Source organism: Portunus trituberculatus, chromosome 23 (genome assembly GCF_017591435.1).
Source record: "Portunus trituberculatus isolate SZX2019 chromosome 23, ASM1759143v1, whole genome shotgun sequence".
Taxonomy (NCBI): Eukaryota; Metazoa; Arthropoda; class Malacostraca; order Decapoda; family Portunidae; genus Portunus; species Portunus trituberculatus.
The window spans coordinates 15,988,341-16,006,773 of NC_059277.1; the positions used below are offsets into that span (position 1 = coordinate 15,988,341).

Below are 18,433 nucleotides of genomic sequence, written 5' to 3' on the forward strand. Positions count from 1 at the left end.
ACATATACATAAATATATAAAACATACATATTGTTACAGAACGGCTCTTCTACGCTGGCCCCTCCACCAAGCCCCAACAGCACAGCTGGCACATGAACACAGGGACCACCTCGCAACATCTACCAGGAGGATTCGGCGGCAATGATTGATGCATGGAAGGCAGGAAACTCACCAGGAAGACTGAAACATGGCAGTACAGAGTCACAGGCACACTAGGTGGAGAAGACAGGCACTCAAGTACACTTAGCTCCTTTATTGAAGTCTAGACATGCAAACGCAGATGGAAAACGTAGTCTCTGGCGTCCAAAGGCACATTTAGCTACCTCATCCCACCCTATGTGTGCACAGCATCTGTCACCCACTGTACACTGCACTTAGCAGCGCCCAAGGCACTTGTCAGGCAAAGAGGGCACTGTCTGGGGCATGTGTATACAACACTGGTAAGGTGAGAGCGGTAGACACCTGTGAAGTGGTGTAGGGCAGCTCACCAGATCTCCTTTACTACTGCTGGGCATCCTCAGGGCTCACCACAAAGGAGGCCACAGGATGGGTGGTGTCGCAGCGTCCCCTGCCTCTGGCCCACGTCCTTCCATATCAGGATCAGCTCGTCTCTCTCCCTTTTGGCTTCCCACACACTAAGTTCGGCCGCATCCCTCTGTTCTGTGCCAAAATTTTCCCACCCATTATTGGCGTTAGTTTAACCCTGTGCTTCTGACCTATCTCCTTTTCTGACACACCCTTTGTTACACAGCCATCCCCCACACTGCTTCCAAGATTAGATGTCTCACCCCATTTTAAAGTCCTTGGTCCAGACCGGAGGGCGGCGCGTCCTTTGGGGAGCATTGCATGTCAGCTCCCTCTGCATCCCATCATTGTGTTACTCCTTGCCAGACAGTCTACACGGACCACCTTTCTCCTGCCACTGCACCCAGGGGTGATGCAATACATGATATCAGTGAGGGCTTCAACGATAATATACGGCTTTAAAGTTACCTACATATCACCATGATGCCAAGGTTTTAGGTGGTTACACTCAAGATGAGCTTGGGTGGTAATATGGGCCTTAATATGGGTACCACTATAAATAAAATTGCCTGCGCCACTAATGAGCAGAAGCTGAACAGCGCTTCCCATACACTCTTCAAGTGTGCCTACAGGCGCTATAAACCTTACCGTAAAAAAGAAAAAAAAAAAATTGGCTGCAGCTTTTTCCTAGCAGCTGGTGCGGAAACACGCTGTAACTCTACACAGGAAACGTGCTCAGCATTGCCACTCAGAAACAAAGGCACCTCCTCACCCTGCATCCTCAGGGTCTGCCTCCCGAGATACAGACTTGTTTCACACTGCATCAGGTAGTCCATCCCAAACAGATGTGGTTCCTCAGTGTCTGTGACAAACAGAGGCAACTTTTCCTCCATATTTTCCACGCTGATACTGGCCTGCAACGGTCCCTTGAGAAGGAGACAGTGGCCTGCCACACAATACAGTTGCTGTTCCGCTATCTGAAGTCCCGTTGCGTCCACATAGTCACTCCTGGCGAACATCCGCTCCACCCCAGTGTCCACCAAGAGGCGGCAAGGCTTCCCAACTATCCTGCCCGCCACCTGGGGCGCCCATGGCACACGGCCCTAGCGATTTACTCCGTGTTAGGCCCCTGAAGGGAAGACAGCTGAGCCACGGGCCCTGCACTCAGCCCTGGAGCATTTCCTGTCAATGTGGCAACTGCCTTGGGTTGTGGGCAGTTTTCATCTCACCAAACCTCTACCAACTCTGGTAGAACATGAGGCAGCGCACATCCTTGGCTGAACGCGTCCAGCTAGTCTCCTCTTCACGTGTCTCTCGTGCCCATTGAAGTGCCTCCTGAACCTGCCTGTCCATTTTCTCCATCATGGCAGCCAACAACGTCCCGAAGTCCAGTTGCCCATGTCCATGCCCACTCGCACCCATCTCGCCTGTATTATCACCACTGTCTGCCTTTACCATTCTGCTTTCAAAAGACAACCTAGCCACAACACCAGTTTTCAACACTTAGCCATGATCTCACGCTCCTGACACCAATTGTTACGGAACGACCCTTCTGTACTCGTCCAAGCCAGGGAGCCTCCACCAGGCCCCCACAGCACAGCTTGCACCAGGACACAGAGACGACCATGCAACACTTACCAGGTGGGTTCAGTAGCTATGATTGATGTGCAGAAGTCTGGAAACTTACCAGATAAATTGAAACACAACAGTACAGACAGACACAAGCACACTAGGTGGAAAGGACAGGCACTGGGGTACACTTAGTTCCTTTATTGAAGTCTAGACATGCACACACAGATGCATCATGCAGTCTCTGGTGTACAAGGGCACGTGTAACTACATCATCCCACCCCACCTGTGCATGGCGCCTGTCACGCATATCAGAGACCAGCGCTGCACCACTGGACTTGGTATAGCAATGCCGGGGTAGCGAAGGAGATCGACCATATCCTTGTTAGTACTTGTTGGAGTGCCGAGTTCTTTGCGACTGATCACAGGCATTTGTTGCTACACTCAAGCTTAAGTCAAGTCCAGAAATTCTCCAAGATGTGACCACACTGTGTGTCATCTTGAAAACTGAAAGACTTGACATGTGCCCAGGAGTATGCAGTGACAATTTCAATTAGTTTGGAGTGCTTGACACCATCAAGGACCCAGTAGAGTTATGGGATACCTTCAAACATGAAACTCTTGAGACTGGCAAGGAATGTATTGGGGGGCATCCAAGGTCACTGAGTGGCTTCATCTGGTAGAGATGCTGGACAGTATTGAGGAGAGTCACGCTGCCAGACTTGCTGGGAGCCGTGACCAGTACATGGCCCTGTCACATAGGACTTGAACTTTCCTGAGAAGAGACAAGGAGGGGTATATCAGGGGTCTCACTGAGGATGTAGAGTGTCATTTAAATGCAAATGACCTCCGACCTGCATATCGAGCCATGAAGAAACTCCGCTCCAAGTCTACATTTCAGGCGAGTGCTATCTGAACAGCAGATGGTCGCCTCGTATTGGACGCACATAGGCAGATGGCTTGTTGGGCTGAATACTTTGAGAAGCTGTTCACGGAAGATACTCCAAGCAGACAGCTCCAAACTGCAGGGTTACAGATGCAGGATGCTGATCCTTTGCACTCTCCATTGATGATGTCAAAGAGGCTGTGGCAAAGTTGAGGGGTGGAAAGGCAGCAGGCATCTGTAACATCAATGCGGAGCTGATCAAAGCAAGTGGTGAGACCATGATCCGTGGGTTGCATGCTGTCTTGACTGCTGTATGGCATTCAGATGCCATTTCCCCTGACTGGAAAAAGGGGTTGGTCATCCCTATCTGGAAGGGGAAAGGGGACCGTCAAAACTGCAACAGCTACCACAGTATAACACTGTTCAGCATACCAGGCAAGGTGCTTGTCCATTTGCTGTTGATGCATATCTGCAGTCACCTGCTGAAACACCAGAGACCTGAAAAGTCTGGCTTCATGCACAGTAAGTAAACAACTGACCAGATCCTAAGCGCTTCGCGTTCTGGTTGAGCGCTGACATGAGCTTCAACAAGGGATGCTCTCAGCCTATGTCGATCTCAAGGTGTTTGATTCAGTGCATTGAGAGACACTCTGGGATCTTTTGCGTCTCCGTGGGATTCCGGCAAAGATCATTGGTCTATAAATTGGCCTCTACTCCAGGAATGTGAGTGCTGTGAAGTGTAGAGGGGCATGTCCAGCTTCTTTCCTGTGAATACGGGAGTGAGACAGGGATATGTGCTTACTCCATCACTTTTCAACACTTGCATGAACTGGGTATTAGGTAGAGTTGTAGACCAAAGTCATTGTGGAGCATCTGTCGGCAATACTGAGATTACAGATCTTGTATTTGCTGATGATGCAGTAATCTTTGCTGAGTCACTGGAAGTACTGGTAATGGCTCTACAGGCACTGCACGAGGAGGCGAAGCCTTTGGTACTCCAGGTTTCCTGGCCCATGACCAAGGTTCAGGTGTTTGGAGGCTTACTGGATGAAACAGTACAGTCTGTCCGTGTGTGTGGCAAGGACATTGAGATCTCGGAAAACTTCACATACCTTGGTAGTGTAGTGTGTAACAAAGGTGGATCAAGCAAGGAAGCTGTATGGTGGATTGGCCTGGCCCACAGCATGATAGACTCGCTCAACAAGAATATTTGGCGTTATCGGTACCTACGAAGAAAGACAAAGATTCGAATCTTCAAGTCACTGGTGATCTCTATCTTACTCTATGGTTGTAAGACATGGACGCTGAATACCGATCTGAAGAGGCGAATTGATGTCTTTGGTACTAGATGCCTTTGTAGTATCAAGGGGTACCGCTGGTATGACTTTGTCAAATTAGCGATTGCTCCATGAGAATGATTCGAGGCCGATTATAGCGTAGTCCATCAATGCCAACTGCAACTAAATGGGCATGTGGCATGCTACCCAGAAGCTGATCCTGCATATCGGGTTGTCTATGAAAGGGATAACCCAGCATGAAGGAGGCCACAGGAACATTCACAGAATTCATGGCGGTGGTAAGTTGATGCCTCTTGCTGAGAGTTACTTCGCATGGCAAGAGAACCTGCATCGAGACTCGCAAGGTATGACCGCCTGGAGTGGCGCCATAGGGTAGGTGAGGCGACACACTCCCATGATTGAATGACTGAATATACCTACAAGACGAGTTTCGGAGTTTGTCTTCCTCCACTTGCACAGGATGCACGCTGCCCACTAAAGCATATTTTGGTGGTAGTAGTAGTAGTAGTAGTTACCGTAGGAGTCATTACAGTAGTTGTAGTAGCAGTAGTAATAAAGTTAATAATGAAAAGAAAAGAAAAAAAAAAATATATGTATATGTATATATATATATATATATATATATATATATATATATATATATATATATATATATATATATATATATAATGATGATAATAATTATAATGAAAATGAAAATAATAATAATAATAATAATAATAATATTAATAATCATAAGTAGAAGTAGTAGTAGTAGTAGTAATAATAGTGGTAGTATTGTAATATATTGATGATATAAATTAAGTAAACATAGTACTAATTACAATAATAATGATAATAATTTTATTAGTTATTATTATTATTACTCTTATTATTATTATTATTATTATTATTATAAAACAATATAATAATATCAATAATAATAATATTAATAATAATAATAATAAAAATAATAATAATGAGAAGAAGCAAATGGGAAAGAAGTGAAAGGAAAAAATATTTTTATTATTACTATTATAATTGTTGTTATTATTATTATTATTATTATTATTATTATTACCGTATTATTATTATCATCATCATCATCATAGTCATCATCATTATCACCATTACAATTGTTATCATTATCATCATTATTATTGTTATATTTGATATTATTATCATTATTGTTATTATTATTATTATTATTATTATTATTATTATTATTACTATTACTACTACTATTACTATATTACTATTATTATTATTATTATTATTATTATTATCATTATCATTATTATTATTATTATTATTATTATTATTATTATCAATAAATAAATACATACTTGAACAAGAAAATAAACAAAACAAGAATACTTAAATGTGTGACTCGAGAAATAAAAGAACTAGACAAATATTTTTATGTAAATGACAGCTGAAGAATGTCATAAGAAGAAACTTTGGCAAGTTTTCTAGTAAACGAATGAATTGGTAAGATGGAATACTTAAATTTGTAAATACAACTGTAAAATCTGATTAAGGTCTTTGTATGATCTACTTTTTTTTAAGTGATTATTAGGCAGAAATTTTGCTTTCCGGAACATTAATTCACACCTGCATTTTCAGAAACGAAGCTTCCTCACAATGGGCTTCCATAAGTGTGTTCGTGTTCCAAAGACACCACCTACGTTGGGAAAGGCTGCGATTATACTGAAATCTCTTATCAATCAATTACAAAGAAAAATTATCTTTCTTATCAATCTCTAGCACTTACCAAGTACCTTGTATTCAAATCGTTTTGACTCTGACTTGTGTGTAGCTACCTGTTCAAAACTTCAATAATATATATATATATATATATATATATATATATATATATATATATATATATATATATATATATATATATATATATAAAATTGCCTGTGCCACTAATGGGCGGAAGCTGAACAGCGCTTCCCATACACTCCTCAAGTGTGCCTACTGGCGCTATAGGCCTTAAAAAAAAAAAAAAAGAGAGAGAGAGAGAGAGAGAGAGAGAGAGAGAGAGAGAGAGAGAGAGAGAGAGAGAGAGAGAGAGGAAACATCATTAATTATTTAGGGTTTAATGTGAATGTAGTTTAAATTAATGTCAATACGTGACTGACAACTGGAAGAAAAAAAATAATTCACAACATTTTATTAAAGCAAAGTCAAACTCAACCAGATCGTAAAGTGTATAAGAACAAATCTAGAGCATGTTCACGTTTTATACCTGTAAATCATAATCAGGCACATCTCTTGTGAATAAAAAACTCCCAGATATGTTGCTGATAACATTTTGTTCTATGAATGCTTATGGCTCTGGTTCTGGTTGCTATGGTTTGAACGGATGCGCAGCTACAGTCACTAGCTTCTTACTTGACGGAATACTTTCCCTACATGTATTTCTAACAAAAATGACATGCGTCATCTTTTTTTTTTTTTCCATGGCTGCAGTATTCAGCTGCTTTTGACGTAGATACTTCCCTCTTTCTCTCCCCCTTCCCACATCACCTTCCCCTACTTACATTACTTCTCCCACCCCTTCCTTATTCTCTCTGGTGTCCAACCACTGTAGGAGCTGAAGGCGGATGTTCAAAGGATCGTAACTTTCCACAACTAAGGCCTTAAAAGCCCTCTCAAAGACACTGTTTTTCAATATGGTTTACTTCCGACAGACCATCTGGATGCTTATAGTTCATAATCATGTGACGATTAACCTCAGTCCATTCCATTCCAATGTCCAAGAAAAAAGATGCAGCTGACTGCCGTTTGGTCAATCAGAATCAGGGTATCATTAGTATTTGAGAATGATAGCCAATGATATTGCACTGTGAAAACGTAAACAAATATATGCATTTTCATGTCTGAGTTATCAGTGTTTTAGGTAATCGTATATATATACAGGCAACCCCAGATTAAAGAATGTTCACAACGAAATTTTGCTACAATGAACGTTTCCTTTTACTACCATTTGCTCGTATAATGAACACCAAACTCGCTTGAGCTCAATTTTATCTAGGTAATTTCATCCAAGTTTGAAAGCTGCACTGTATCACGCAAGGCGACAAGCTTTTGAATACACCAGCACCTCTCGTGGACAAAACACGCACCACTCACTCCCCAATCCTTCCCCGCTTTTAGTTCAAAACAATAACAGCGTCAGCAGCAACTCGTCTTCCCTTGCTCAACATGCCACCAAAACGACCTGCAACCAGCCCTGCAATGTCGCCTAGCATTGCTAAGAAGAAAAGGAAGTCTCTTATTCACGAAGTGAAGCTGGATATTATTCACAGACACAAGAGGCAAGAAAACTAATAGCAATGCTCGTCACCATGGCTTGACTCTATCTACTGTCTCTACTATTTTCATGTCAGCAGACTATATTAAGAAGGCTGATGAGACTGTATCTTTCTTGCAAGCTAAAAGAACCACTTGAACTCATGACTCTGCAATGGATAAAATGGAAAGCCTTGTGGAAATGTGGTACATAAGTTTTGTATGCGGTACAATGATGTGCCTTTTGTTTATTCCACAGGTTTGCCGGCTAGCGCCTTTCCCGCTCCATATTCAACTGAATAATATTATAAAGTTACTTGCATACATACATTAGTGTACATTATAATTAACATACTTATAAAAGAGCTTTATCTCATTTTTTTGCATTTGTCAACTACGTCTCTCGTAGTTCCTTTACTCCTCTCTTTGTGTTTGGACATACAGTGGAGACTCAATACTTGAACCTCTAAATAGTCGAACGCAAAAGTTCGACTTAATACTCGAAAAAAATACCTATTAGTCAAACGTCCATCCACGTGGCTGTAAACAAAGTGTCTCTCCCTTCCCGCCACCCGACACACCCCACCGGTCCACCCAAGGACATACAAATATACGGGTTCAATGAGCAGGCTGGAGGAGTTGATTAGGAAGTCTAGCTTCTAACAGATGGCACATGGGTTGCAGATGAGGGATGGGGGTGGTCCATCAGCAGGGGAGGATGAGTGCTGTTACAAGATTCAAACGGTCAGTCAATCACGGGAAGGAGCGGAAGCCACAGCAGCCATCACCCACCTCCACCTGGTCCACACCACGCTCAGTGCTCACTTGCACCGCCTACATCTGTCTCGTGACCCCTTCTGCCCTTGGTGTAGGACTACCCTTGAGGCCATGGAACATTTCTTGCTCCAATGCCACGCTTCCACTCTCACCACACTGCAGTACACTCACGGCTCTCCGCCCTGGCCATCACAATACTCGACCTGCCCACCCTCCTGGCGGCCTCAGGCATCCACCCCTCCTGGCAACCTGCTGTCCTTCGCCTTGCTTGTGCCTTCTTGAGGAAAACCAGCCAGCTACCACGCCTGTGATACCCACACAGGACTACTCCAGGGCTCATAAGGATCCAAAAGTTAAGGCCACGAAGATCTATGGATCCTTACGAGCCCTGGGATAGTCCTGTGTGGGTATTACAGGCGTGGTAGCTGACTGGTCTTCCTCAAGAAGGCACAAGTAAGGCGAAGGACAGCAGGTTGCCAGGAGGGGTGGATGCCTGAGGCTGCCAGGAGAGTGGGCATGTCCAGTGTTATGATGGTTAGGGCAGAGAGTCAGGACCGTAGTGCAGTATGTTGCGAGTGGAAGAGTGGGCATTGAAGCAGGAAATGTTCCATGGCCTCAGGGGTAGTCCTACACTAAGGGCAGAGGCAGTCAGGAGATTAACGTAGGCAGTTCAAGTGAGCATCAAGTATGGTGTGGTCAGGCATATATATATATATATATATATATATATATATATATATATATATATATATATATATATATATATATATATATATATAAACATTTTATTTGCCTTATGAGTTCATAACCATGAGGGAATGCAAGAAAAATAAGGGGTGGGGAGGAAGCATGGGAGAAAACTTAAGTTACTCCTGAAAACATTTTCCAAACTTTAACCCACAGCACAACTTCCTCCTTGTATATTCCTTGGGTCCACCGCAGCCAGTTTAACCTTCGCTGTCGTAAGAATAACATTGTCCTGTGTTTTCTCTCTGCAGTTTTTTTTTTTTTTTTTTATAATTTAGAAGCTTACAATGGCACCAAAGAGGCTTGTTAGTGGTGAGAATAAGCCTACAAGAAAGAATGTAGTGACAACCATAAAAAAAAAATAAAGATTATTGATGAATACAAGAAAAGAGGAAGAATAACCGATCTTGCAGCTGATTACTGTCTGGCTAAATCTACAGTAGCCACAATACTGAAGAAGACAGAGATCATTAAAAGAGCTGATGTGACGATTGGTGTAAAAGGCAATTTAAGCGACCTGTGGCAGTGGAAGTAATGGAAAAATTGATCGTATAAAACAAAGGGTGGTGATTCTTTGACAGAGGGTATAATTTGTGTGAAGGCTAGGCTGCTGTTGGATCGTGATCTTATTTCTGATCCTACATCTGACTCCAATGATAATTTTAATGCAAGTAAAGGGTAGTTTGTGAATTTCAAGAAAAGAACTGGGGCCGTATTTATAAAATTATGATTCGACATAAGGGAAACACAAGTCCACAAGATGGCGGTCAAGGTAAATAGCATCCACCCATCCCTCTCTATGTTATAGTATGTCAGTCACTCTTGAATAAAAATATAATAAATTGGATACGCACGATCTTCCTTTTCTGAAACCAAACTGCCTTTCACTCAGAATGTTTTCACTTTCTAGATACTCACTCTACTTTGCTTTAATTACTTCTTCGCATACCTTGCACAATATACTAGTCAACGATACTGGTCTGTAATTTAACGGTTCCATTCTACTTCCATTCTTATATATAGGCACAATGTCAGCTCTTTTCCACTCTTTCGGGACTATTCCTGTTTGTATGGAGGTTTCCACAATATCAAATATGGGGTTCAACAATTGATCCTTACATTCTTTCAGCAACCTCCCAGATATGCCATCAGGCCCCATTGATTTATTTATATCCAAGTTACTTATAATTTTCCTTATATCTTCTTTAGTAACCATGGTGTCCTGCATTTGCTTTATTTCCGTAGGCCTTCCTCCTGTAAAATGCTCCTCCTTTGTAAACAATTTGCAAAAGTTGTCATTCAATATTTCAGCTATATTTCTAGCATCCACATATACTTCTTCCCCATCTTTTACATTTTCTATTGTCTCCTTTTTATTTAGTTTTCCATTTATGAATTTGTAAAACATTTTAGGGTCACTATCACAGTTTTCCACCACTCTCTGTTCATATTCCTTTTGTGCTGTTCTCCTTACTTCAACATATCTATTCCTTGCTGTTTTGTAGACTTCTCTTGATAATACTTCACTGTTTTTCTTAAGTTTCTTCCATGCCTTTTCTTTGTTCTTTTTTGCTTCTTCACAATTTCTATTAAACCACTGTTTATTATTTAAAATCCTCTTTCTGTGATATGGCACAAACTTCTTCACAGCAGAGTTATATAAATCCATAAATTTATCGTATTTCAATTGCATATCCCCTTCCTGGTATATCACAGACCAGTCAATTTCATTAAAGAACTCTCTTATATGGTTATAATTTGCCTTAACATAATTTAATCTTTCCTCCCTGTGCTCCACACTCTTTTCCGTGCTTAATTCCATATCCAGCTCAAAACTTAGGACATCATGGTCGCTTTTCCCCAAGGGACATTCATGTTCAATTTCCTCTTTTAAGGAGATGCTCCTGGTAAATACCAAATCCAACCTCGCTGCAACATCCTGTCCCCTGCACCTTGTTGGTGATCTCACCCACTGTGTCATCAAGTTATTTGTTGCTACATTTAACAATTCCTCTGCCCACTCACCACCATTCACCACTTCGTAGTCTTCCCACACTATTTCTTTACAATTAAAGTACCCGACTATCATCACTCTATCCTTTCTGATGAGTTCCTGCTTCATTCTGTCTAGAGTATTTCTCATCACCATTTGATACTGTTCATAGTTCCAAGCACTGGTTCTGGGTGGTATGTATTCTGTTATAATATTAATGTCCCTCTTACCATCTGTTATAAGCATACTTATCACTTCCTCATTTCCCTTACTATAGTTCACCTCCTTGACTATCAGATCTTTCTTAGTAAAAACCATTATACCACCACCACCTTTATTCTTTCTATCATTTCTCCATACTTTGTAGTGTTTTACATCAAACCAATCTAGCTTTATTTCAGGCCTTAACTTTGTTTCCACCATACACATTATGTCCGGTTCATTGTTTCTTAGGTAATCCATACATTCTAGCCTCTTAGACAGAAATCTATATTCGTGTATGTCACTTGAATTCCATTCCTAATCTCTCTTCCATGTTTCAGTCAGTGTAATGTCTATTCCGTCTGTTTTATCCACCACTTCTTCAGCCTCCCATTTCTCATCCTCCAAAAAAACTTGGTCTTTTCCTCCTTGGTTCTTTCCTCATTCTTCTCTCTCACTTCAGTTACAAGCTCTTTCATTTTCATTTTTTCATCCTGTGTCATATTTCTACTTGAGAGGAGACCTGATACAAGTTTTTAAATTGATCAATGGAATGGACCAAGTGGATAATGAGAAACTGATCCTGAGAGAAGAATGTGACATCCGAAGCACAAGATCGCATAGTAAAAAGCTGAGAAAAGGAAGATGTCTGAGAGATGTTAAAAAATATAGTTTCCCGCAAAGATGTATTGAGACGTGGAACAGTTTAAATGAAAAAGTAGTGTCTGCAACGAGTGTGCATACTTTTAAAGTAAGATTGGATAAGTGTAGATATGGAGACGGGGCCACACGAGCATAAAGCCCAGGCCCTGTAAAACTACAACTAGGTAAATACACACACCGTCGCCGAGTGAGGACGGCTCATCTCCGGCTGTTGACGGGAAGAGGAGAAACTACCTATGGTGTTTACAGGGCCCAGGTATCTCTGTGTTAATGTCCTATTAATGTCCTACTGTCGCAAAGTGTAGAAAGTAGGCCATTTTCAAGCGGGATATGGAGAGTGGTCACTGAGCGGAGAGTGTAGGTGGTGATTGTTTTGGCCAAAACAGCTGACAATAACAATCATGGCATCTACGCCTGGACAAGCCAGAGACTTTGAAGGGTTCGTGACCACTCCAAGAGGACTGGAGAAATTAGACATGGATGCAAGAATTCAGGCATTAGAAAGTAAGTTCCTAAACATTTTATCCATAGAAGAAAAACTGGATAGTCATAGCGGAGAATGATTCCTTTAAAAATGAGATCTATTTGTTAACAATAGAGAACAAAGAGCTATTGAGGTAAAAAGTGGAAATGGAGAAAGAAAACCAACAACTAAGGAAACAATGTGATGAGATGAAGGCTAAACTCCTAGAAATGGAGGAGAAAATATCCGAAGGGGACTTGAGGAAGGAGGAATGCCTTAACCTAATTGATGCCAGGATGAAAGAAGTGAACCATGAACATCAGGAGGTACAAAAGTCCTTTAGGGAGATAGTGAAAAAGCAGGAAGAAGAAAATTTAGTGATTACGCAGAGTGAAATGGTAAAGGCACTAAAAGAAAATGAGTATGTGGTGAGAGATATTGCTGAAAAGAAAAAATGTGTGATCATAACAGGATTGAGGGAGGAAACTAACAAGAACTGGCAAGATAGGAGGGATAAGGAAAATGACAGGATTAAGTCTTTACTGAATAAGATCTCAGAAGAGGAAGAGTGCCTATATGCTGAGGTAGAAGAAAGTGTGAGACTAGAAGCTTTTGAGGAAGGCAAGAATAGACCATTAAAAGTCTCAGGTGGCAGCTGAGGCCTTGCTGAGGAGGGCTTGGAAACTTAAGGACTCTGAGGAAACCAAAACAATTTACATAAGAAGAAATATGTCACAGGATGATCGAATGAAAATGAAAGAACTTGTAACTGAAGTGAGAGTGAGGAATGACGAAAGAACAGAAGAGGAAAAGACCAAGTTTTTTTGGAGGACGAGAAATGGGAGGCTAAAGAAGTGGTGGATAAAACAGACGGAATAAACATTACACTGACGGAAACATGGAAGAAAGAAACTAGGAATGGAATTCAAGTGACTTACATGAATATAGATGGATTACTGTCTAAGAGGCTAGAATGTATGGATTACCTAAGAAATAATGAAACTGACATAATGTGTGTGGTGGAAACAAAGCTAAGGCCCAAAATAAAGCTAGATTGGTTTGATGTAAAACATTACAAAGTATGGAAAAATGATAGAAAAAATAAAGGAGGTGGTGGTATAATGGTTCTTACTAAGGAAGATCTGATAGTGAAGGAGGTGAACTATAGTAAGAGAAATGAGGAAGTGATAAGTATGCTTATAACAGATGGTAAGAGAGACATTAATATTATAACAGTATACATACCACCCAGAACCAGTCCTTGGGAATATGAACAGTATCAAATGGTGATGAGAAATACTCTTGACAGAATGAAGCAAGAACTCAACAGAAAGGATAGAGTGATGATAGTCGGGTACTTTAATTGTAAGGAAATAGTGTGGGAAGACTACGAAGTGGTGAACGGTGGTGAGTGGACAGAGGAATTGTTAAATGTAGCAACAAATAACTTGATGACACAGTGGGTGAGATCACCAACAAGGTGCAGGGGACAAGATGTTGCAGCAAGGTTGGATTTGGTATTTACCAGGGGCATCTCTCTAAAAGAGGAAATTGAACATGAATGTCCCTTGGGGAAACGCGACCAAGATGTCCTAAGCTTTGAGCTGGATACGGAATTAAACACGAATAAGATTGTGGAACGCAGGGAGGAAAAATTAAATTACATTAGGGCAAATTATAACCATATAAGGGAGTTCTTTAATGAAATTGACTGGTCCGTGGTATACCAGGAAAGGGATATGCAATTAAAATACGATAAATTTATGGATTTATAGAATTCTGCTGTGAAAAAGTTTGTGCCATATCACAGAAAGGGGACTTTAAATAATAAACAGTGGTTTAATAGAAATTGTGAAGAAGCAAAAAAGAACAAAGAAAAGGCATGGAAGAAACTTAAGAAAAACAGTGATGTATTATCAAGAGAAGTTTACAAAACAGCAAGGAATAGATATGTTGAAGTAAGGAGAACAGCACAAAAGGAATATGAACAGAAGGCGGTGGAAAACTGTGATAGTGACCCTAAAATGTTTTACAAATTCATAAATGAAAAACTAAATATAAGGGAGCCAATAGAAAAGTTAAAAAATGGGGAAGAAGTATATGAGGATGCTAGAAATATAGCTGAAATTTTGAATGACAACTTTTGCAAAGTGTTTACAAAGGAGGAGCATTTTATAGGAGAAAGGCCTACGGAAATAAAGCAAATGCAGGACATCCTGGTTACTAAGGAAGATGTAAGGAAAATTATAAACAATTTGGATATTAATAAATCAATGGGGCCTGATGGCATATCTGGGAGGTTGCTAAAAGAATGTAACGATCAATTGTTGAACCCCGTATTTGATATTGTGGAAACCTCCATACGAACAGGAATAGTCCCGAAGGAGTGGAAAAGAGCCGACATTGTGCTTATATATAAGAATGGTAGTAGAATGGAACCGTTAAATTATAGACCAGTATTGTTGACTAGTATATTGTGCAAGGTATGTGAAGAAGTAATTAAAGCAAAGTGGAGTGAGTATCTAGAAAGTGAAAACATTCTGAGTGAAAGGCAGTTTGGTTTCAGAAAAAGGAAGATCGTGCGTATCCAATTTATTATGTTTTTATTCAAGAGTGACTGACATACTACAACATAAAGAGGGATGGGTGGATGCTATCTACCTGGACTTGAGAAAGGCCTTTGATAAAGTACCACAAAATAGACTGATGTGGAAATTAAAGAAGATTGGAGGAGTAAATGATAAACTAGCAAAATGGATGGAAAATTACCTAGTGGGAAGAGAAAGGCGAACAGTGGTGAAAGGAAGGAAGTCTCAGTGGAAGAAGGTAACCAGTGGAGTTCCACAAGGGTCAGTGCTTGGTCCCATCATGTTTTTGATTTATGTTAATGATATGCCAGTAAAAATTGACAGTTACATGAACATGTTTGCGGACGATACCAAAATTATGAGGAGAGTAAAGAATGTGGAAGATTGTAACAAGTTACAGGAAGATCTTGATAAAATATATGAGTGGAGTAAAGAGTGGCACATGGATTTTAATATAAACAAGAGCCATGTTATGAAAATGGGAAGAAGTAGATACAGACCAAACAGGGATTACAGGCTGGGAGATGAGAAAATTAAAGAGACCAATAAGGAGAAAGACTTAGGAGTAACCGTGCAAAACACTTTGTCACCGGAGAAACACATTAACAAGATATTTGGGAAAACATATAACATGCTTCAAAATATTGGCCTTGCATTCCACTACCTAGATGAAGGAATGATGTAGAAAATATTATGTACCTTAATGAGACCCCAGTTAGAATATGCAGCTTGCATCTGGTCACCGCATATGAAGAAAAATGTGAAGAAGGTGGAAAGGGTACAGAGGCTGGCAACGAGGATGGTACCAGGACTCAGGGAGTTAGACTATGAGGATAGACTGAGGAAACTGGGGCTGACCACATTAGAAGAGAGAAGAACAAGAGGAGACATGATAACTATGTATAAATTGGTGAACAAGATTGACATATTGGACAGAGAGTTGATAAAGGTGACCACAAGTAATCATCTCCGGGGACATGGAAAAAAATTAATAAAAGACATCTGTCTAAATGACGTGAGAAAATACAGTTTCCCGCATTGTAGTATTGATAAGTGGAATAAACTGAGCAGTGATGTCGTTGACGCTGTGTGTGTCAATCACATGAAAGAGAGATATGACAGGAGTTGACAAGGAGACACGACACAGAGAGCTTACTCGAGCCCTGTAATACACAAATAGGTAAATACACACACACACACACACACACACACACACACACACACACACACACACACACACACACACACACACATATAGTAAAAAAGCAGGAAGAGGAAAATAAAGGGATTACGCAGAGGGAAATGGTAAAGGCACTAAAGGAAAATGAGTATATGGTGAGAGATATCGCTGAAAAGAAAAAATGTGTGATCATAATAGGATTGCGGGAGGAAACTAACAGGAACTGGCAGGACAGGAGGGATAAGGAAAATGACAAGATTAAGTCTTTACTGAACAAGATCTCTGTGGAAGAAGAGGACCTATATGCTGAGGTAGAAGAAAGTGGGAGATTGGGAGCTTTTGAGGAAGGCAAGAATAGACCATTAAAATTGAAATTAAAGTCTCAGGTGGCAGCTGAGGCCTTGTTGAGGAGGGCTTGGAAGCTTAAGGACTCTGAGGAAACCAAAACAATTTACATAAGAAGAAATATGTCACAAGATGAGAGAATGAAGATGAAGGAGCTAGTATCTGAAGTGAAGGAGAGGAATGACGAAAGAACAGAGGAGGAAAAGATCAAGTTTTTTTGGAGGATGAGAAATGGGAGGCTAAAGAAGTGGTGGATAAAACAGACGGAATAGGCATTACATGGAAGAACGAGACTAGGAATGGAATAAAAGTGACTTACACGAACATAGATGGATTTCTGTCTAAGAGGCTAGAATGTATGGATTACCTAAGAAATAACGAACCGGACATAATGTGTGTAGTGGAAACAAAGCTAAGGCTCGAAATAAAGCTAGACTGGTTTGTTGTAAAACACTACAAAGTATGGAGAAATGATAGAAAAAATAAAGGTTGTGGTGGTATAATGTTTCTTACTAAGGATGATCTGATAGTGAAGGAGGTGAACTATAGTAAGAGAAATGAGGAAGTGATAAGTATGCTTATAACAGATGGCAAGAGGGACATTAATATTATAACAGTATACATACCACCCAGAACCAGTGCTTGGGAATATGAACAGTACCAAATGGTGATGAGAAATACTCTAGACAGAATGAAGCAAGAACTCAACAGAAAGGATAGAGTGATGATAGTTGGAGACTTTAATTGCAAAGAAATAGTGTGGGAAGACTACGAAGTGGTGAAAGGTGGTGAGTGGGCAGAAGAATTGTTAAAGGTAGCAACAAATAACTTGATGGCACAGTGGGTGAGATCACCAACAAGGTGCAGGGGACAGGATGTTGCAACAAGGTTGGATTTGGTATTTACCAGGGGAATCTCACTAAAAGAGGAAATTGAACATGAAAGTCCCTTGGGGAAAGGCGATCATGATGTCCTAGCTTTGAGCTGGATACAGAATTAAGCACGAATAAGATTGTGGAACGCAGGGAGGAAAAATTAAATTGTACTAGGGCAAATTATAACCATATAAGGGAGTTCTTTAATGAAATTGACTGGTTCGTGGTATACCAGGAAAGAGATATGCAATTGAAGTACGATAAATTTATGGATTTGTATAACTCTGCTGTGAAAAAGTTTGTGCCATATTACAGGAAGGGGACTTTAAATAATAAACAGTGGTTTAATAGAAATTGTGAAGAAGCAAAAAAGAAAAAAGAAAAGGCATGGAAGAAACTTAAGAAAACAGTGATGTATTATCAAGGGAAGCTACAAAACAGCAAGGAATAGATATGTTGAAGTAAGGAGAACAGCACAGAAGGAATATGAACAGAGGGTGGTGGAAAACTGTGATAGTGACCCAAAAATGTTTTACAAATTCATAAATGGAAAACTAAATAAAAGGGAGGCAATATAAAAGGTAAAAAACGGGGAAGAAGTATATGAAGATGCTGGAGAGATAGCTGAAATTTTGAACGACAACTTTTGCAAAGTGTTTACAAAGGAGGAGCATTTTATGGGAGGAAGGCCTACAGAAATAAAGCAAATGCAGGACATCATGGTTACTAAGGAAGATGTAAGGAAAATTATAAGCAATCTGGATATTAATAAATCAATGGGGCCTGATGGCATATCTGGGAGGTTGCTAAAAGAATGTAAGGATCAATTGTTGAACCCCGTATTTGATATTGTGGAAACCTCCATACGAACAGGATTAGTCCCGAAAGAGTGGAAAAGAGCTGACATTGTGCCTATATATAAGAATGGTAGTAGAATGGAACCGCTAAATTATAGACCAGTATCATTGACTAGTATATTGTGCAAGGTATGTGAAGAAGTAATTAAAGCTAAGTGGAGTGAGTATCTAGAAAGTGAAAACATTC

General features: G+C 40.4%; 1 long non-coding RNA gene across 3 annotated transcripts in view; it reads right to left on the reverse strand.

Annotated features, from left to right (window-relative positions):
* Window positions 1–18,433, reverse strand: part of LOC123507959 — a 38,184-nt gene that overhangs the window by 11,862 nt on the left and 7,889 nt on the right. The window contains exons 1-3 of one of the 3 annotated variants that reach the window (XR_006675842.1): window positions 5,872–6,043; window positions 789–922; window positions 489–660 (exon numbers count right to left, since the gene is read on the reverse strand). The exons of 1 other annotated variant lie outside the window; for it this stretch is intronic. This is a non-coding gene — a long non-coding RNA (uncharacterized LOC123507959). Of the gene's footprint in view, window positions 1–238; window positions 661–788; window positions 923–5,871; window positions 6,044–18,433 lie in introns of those variants that run through there. One more of the 3 variants, XR_006675840.1, reaches the window with a different exon arrangement.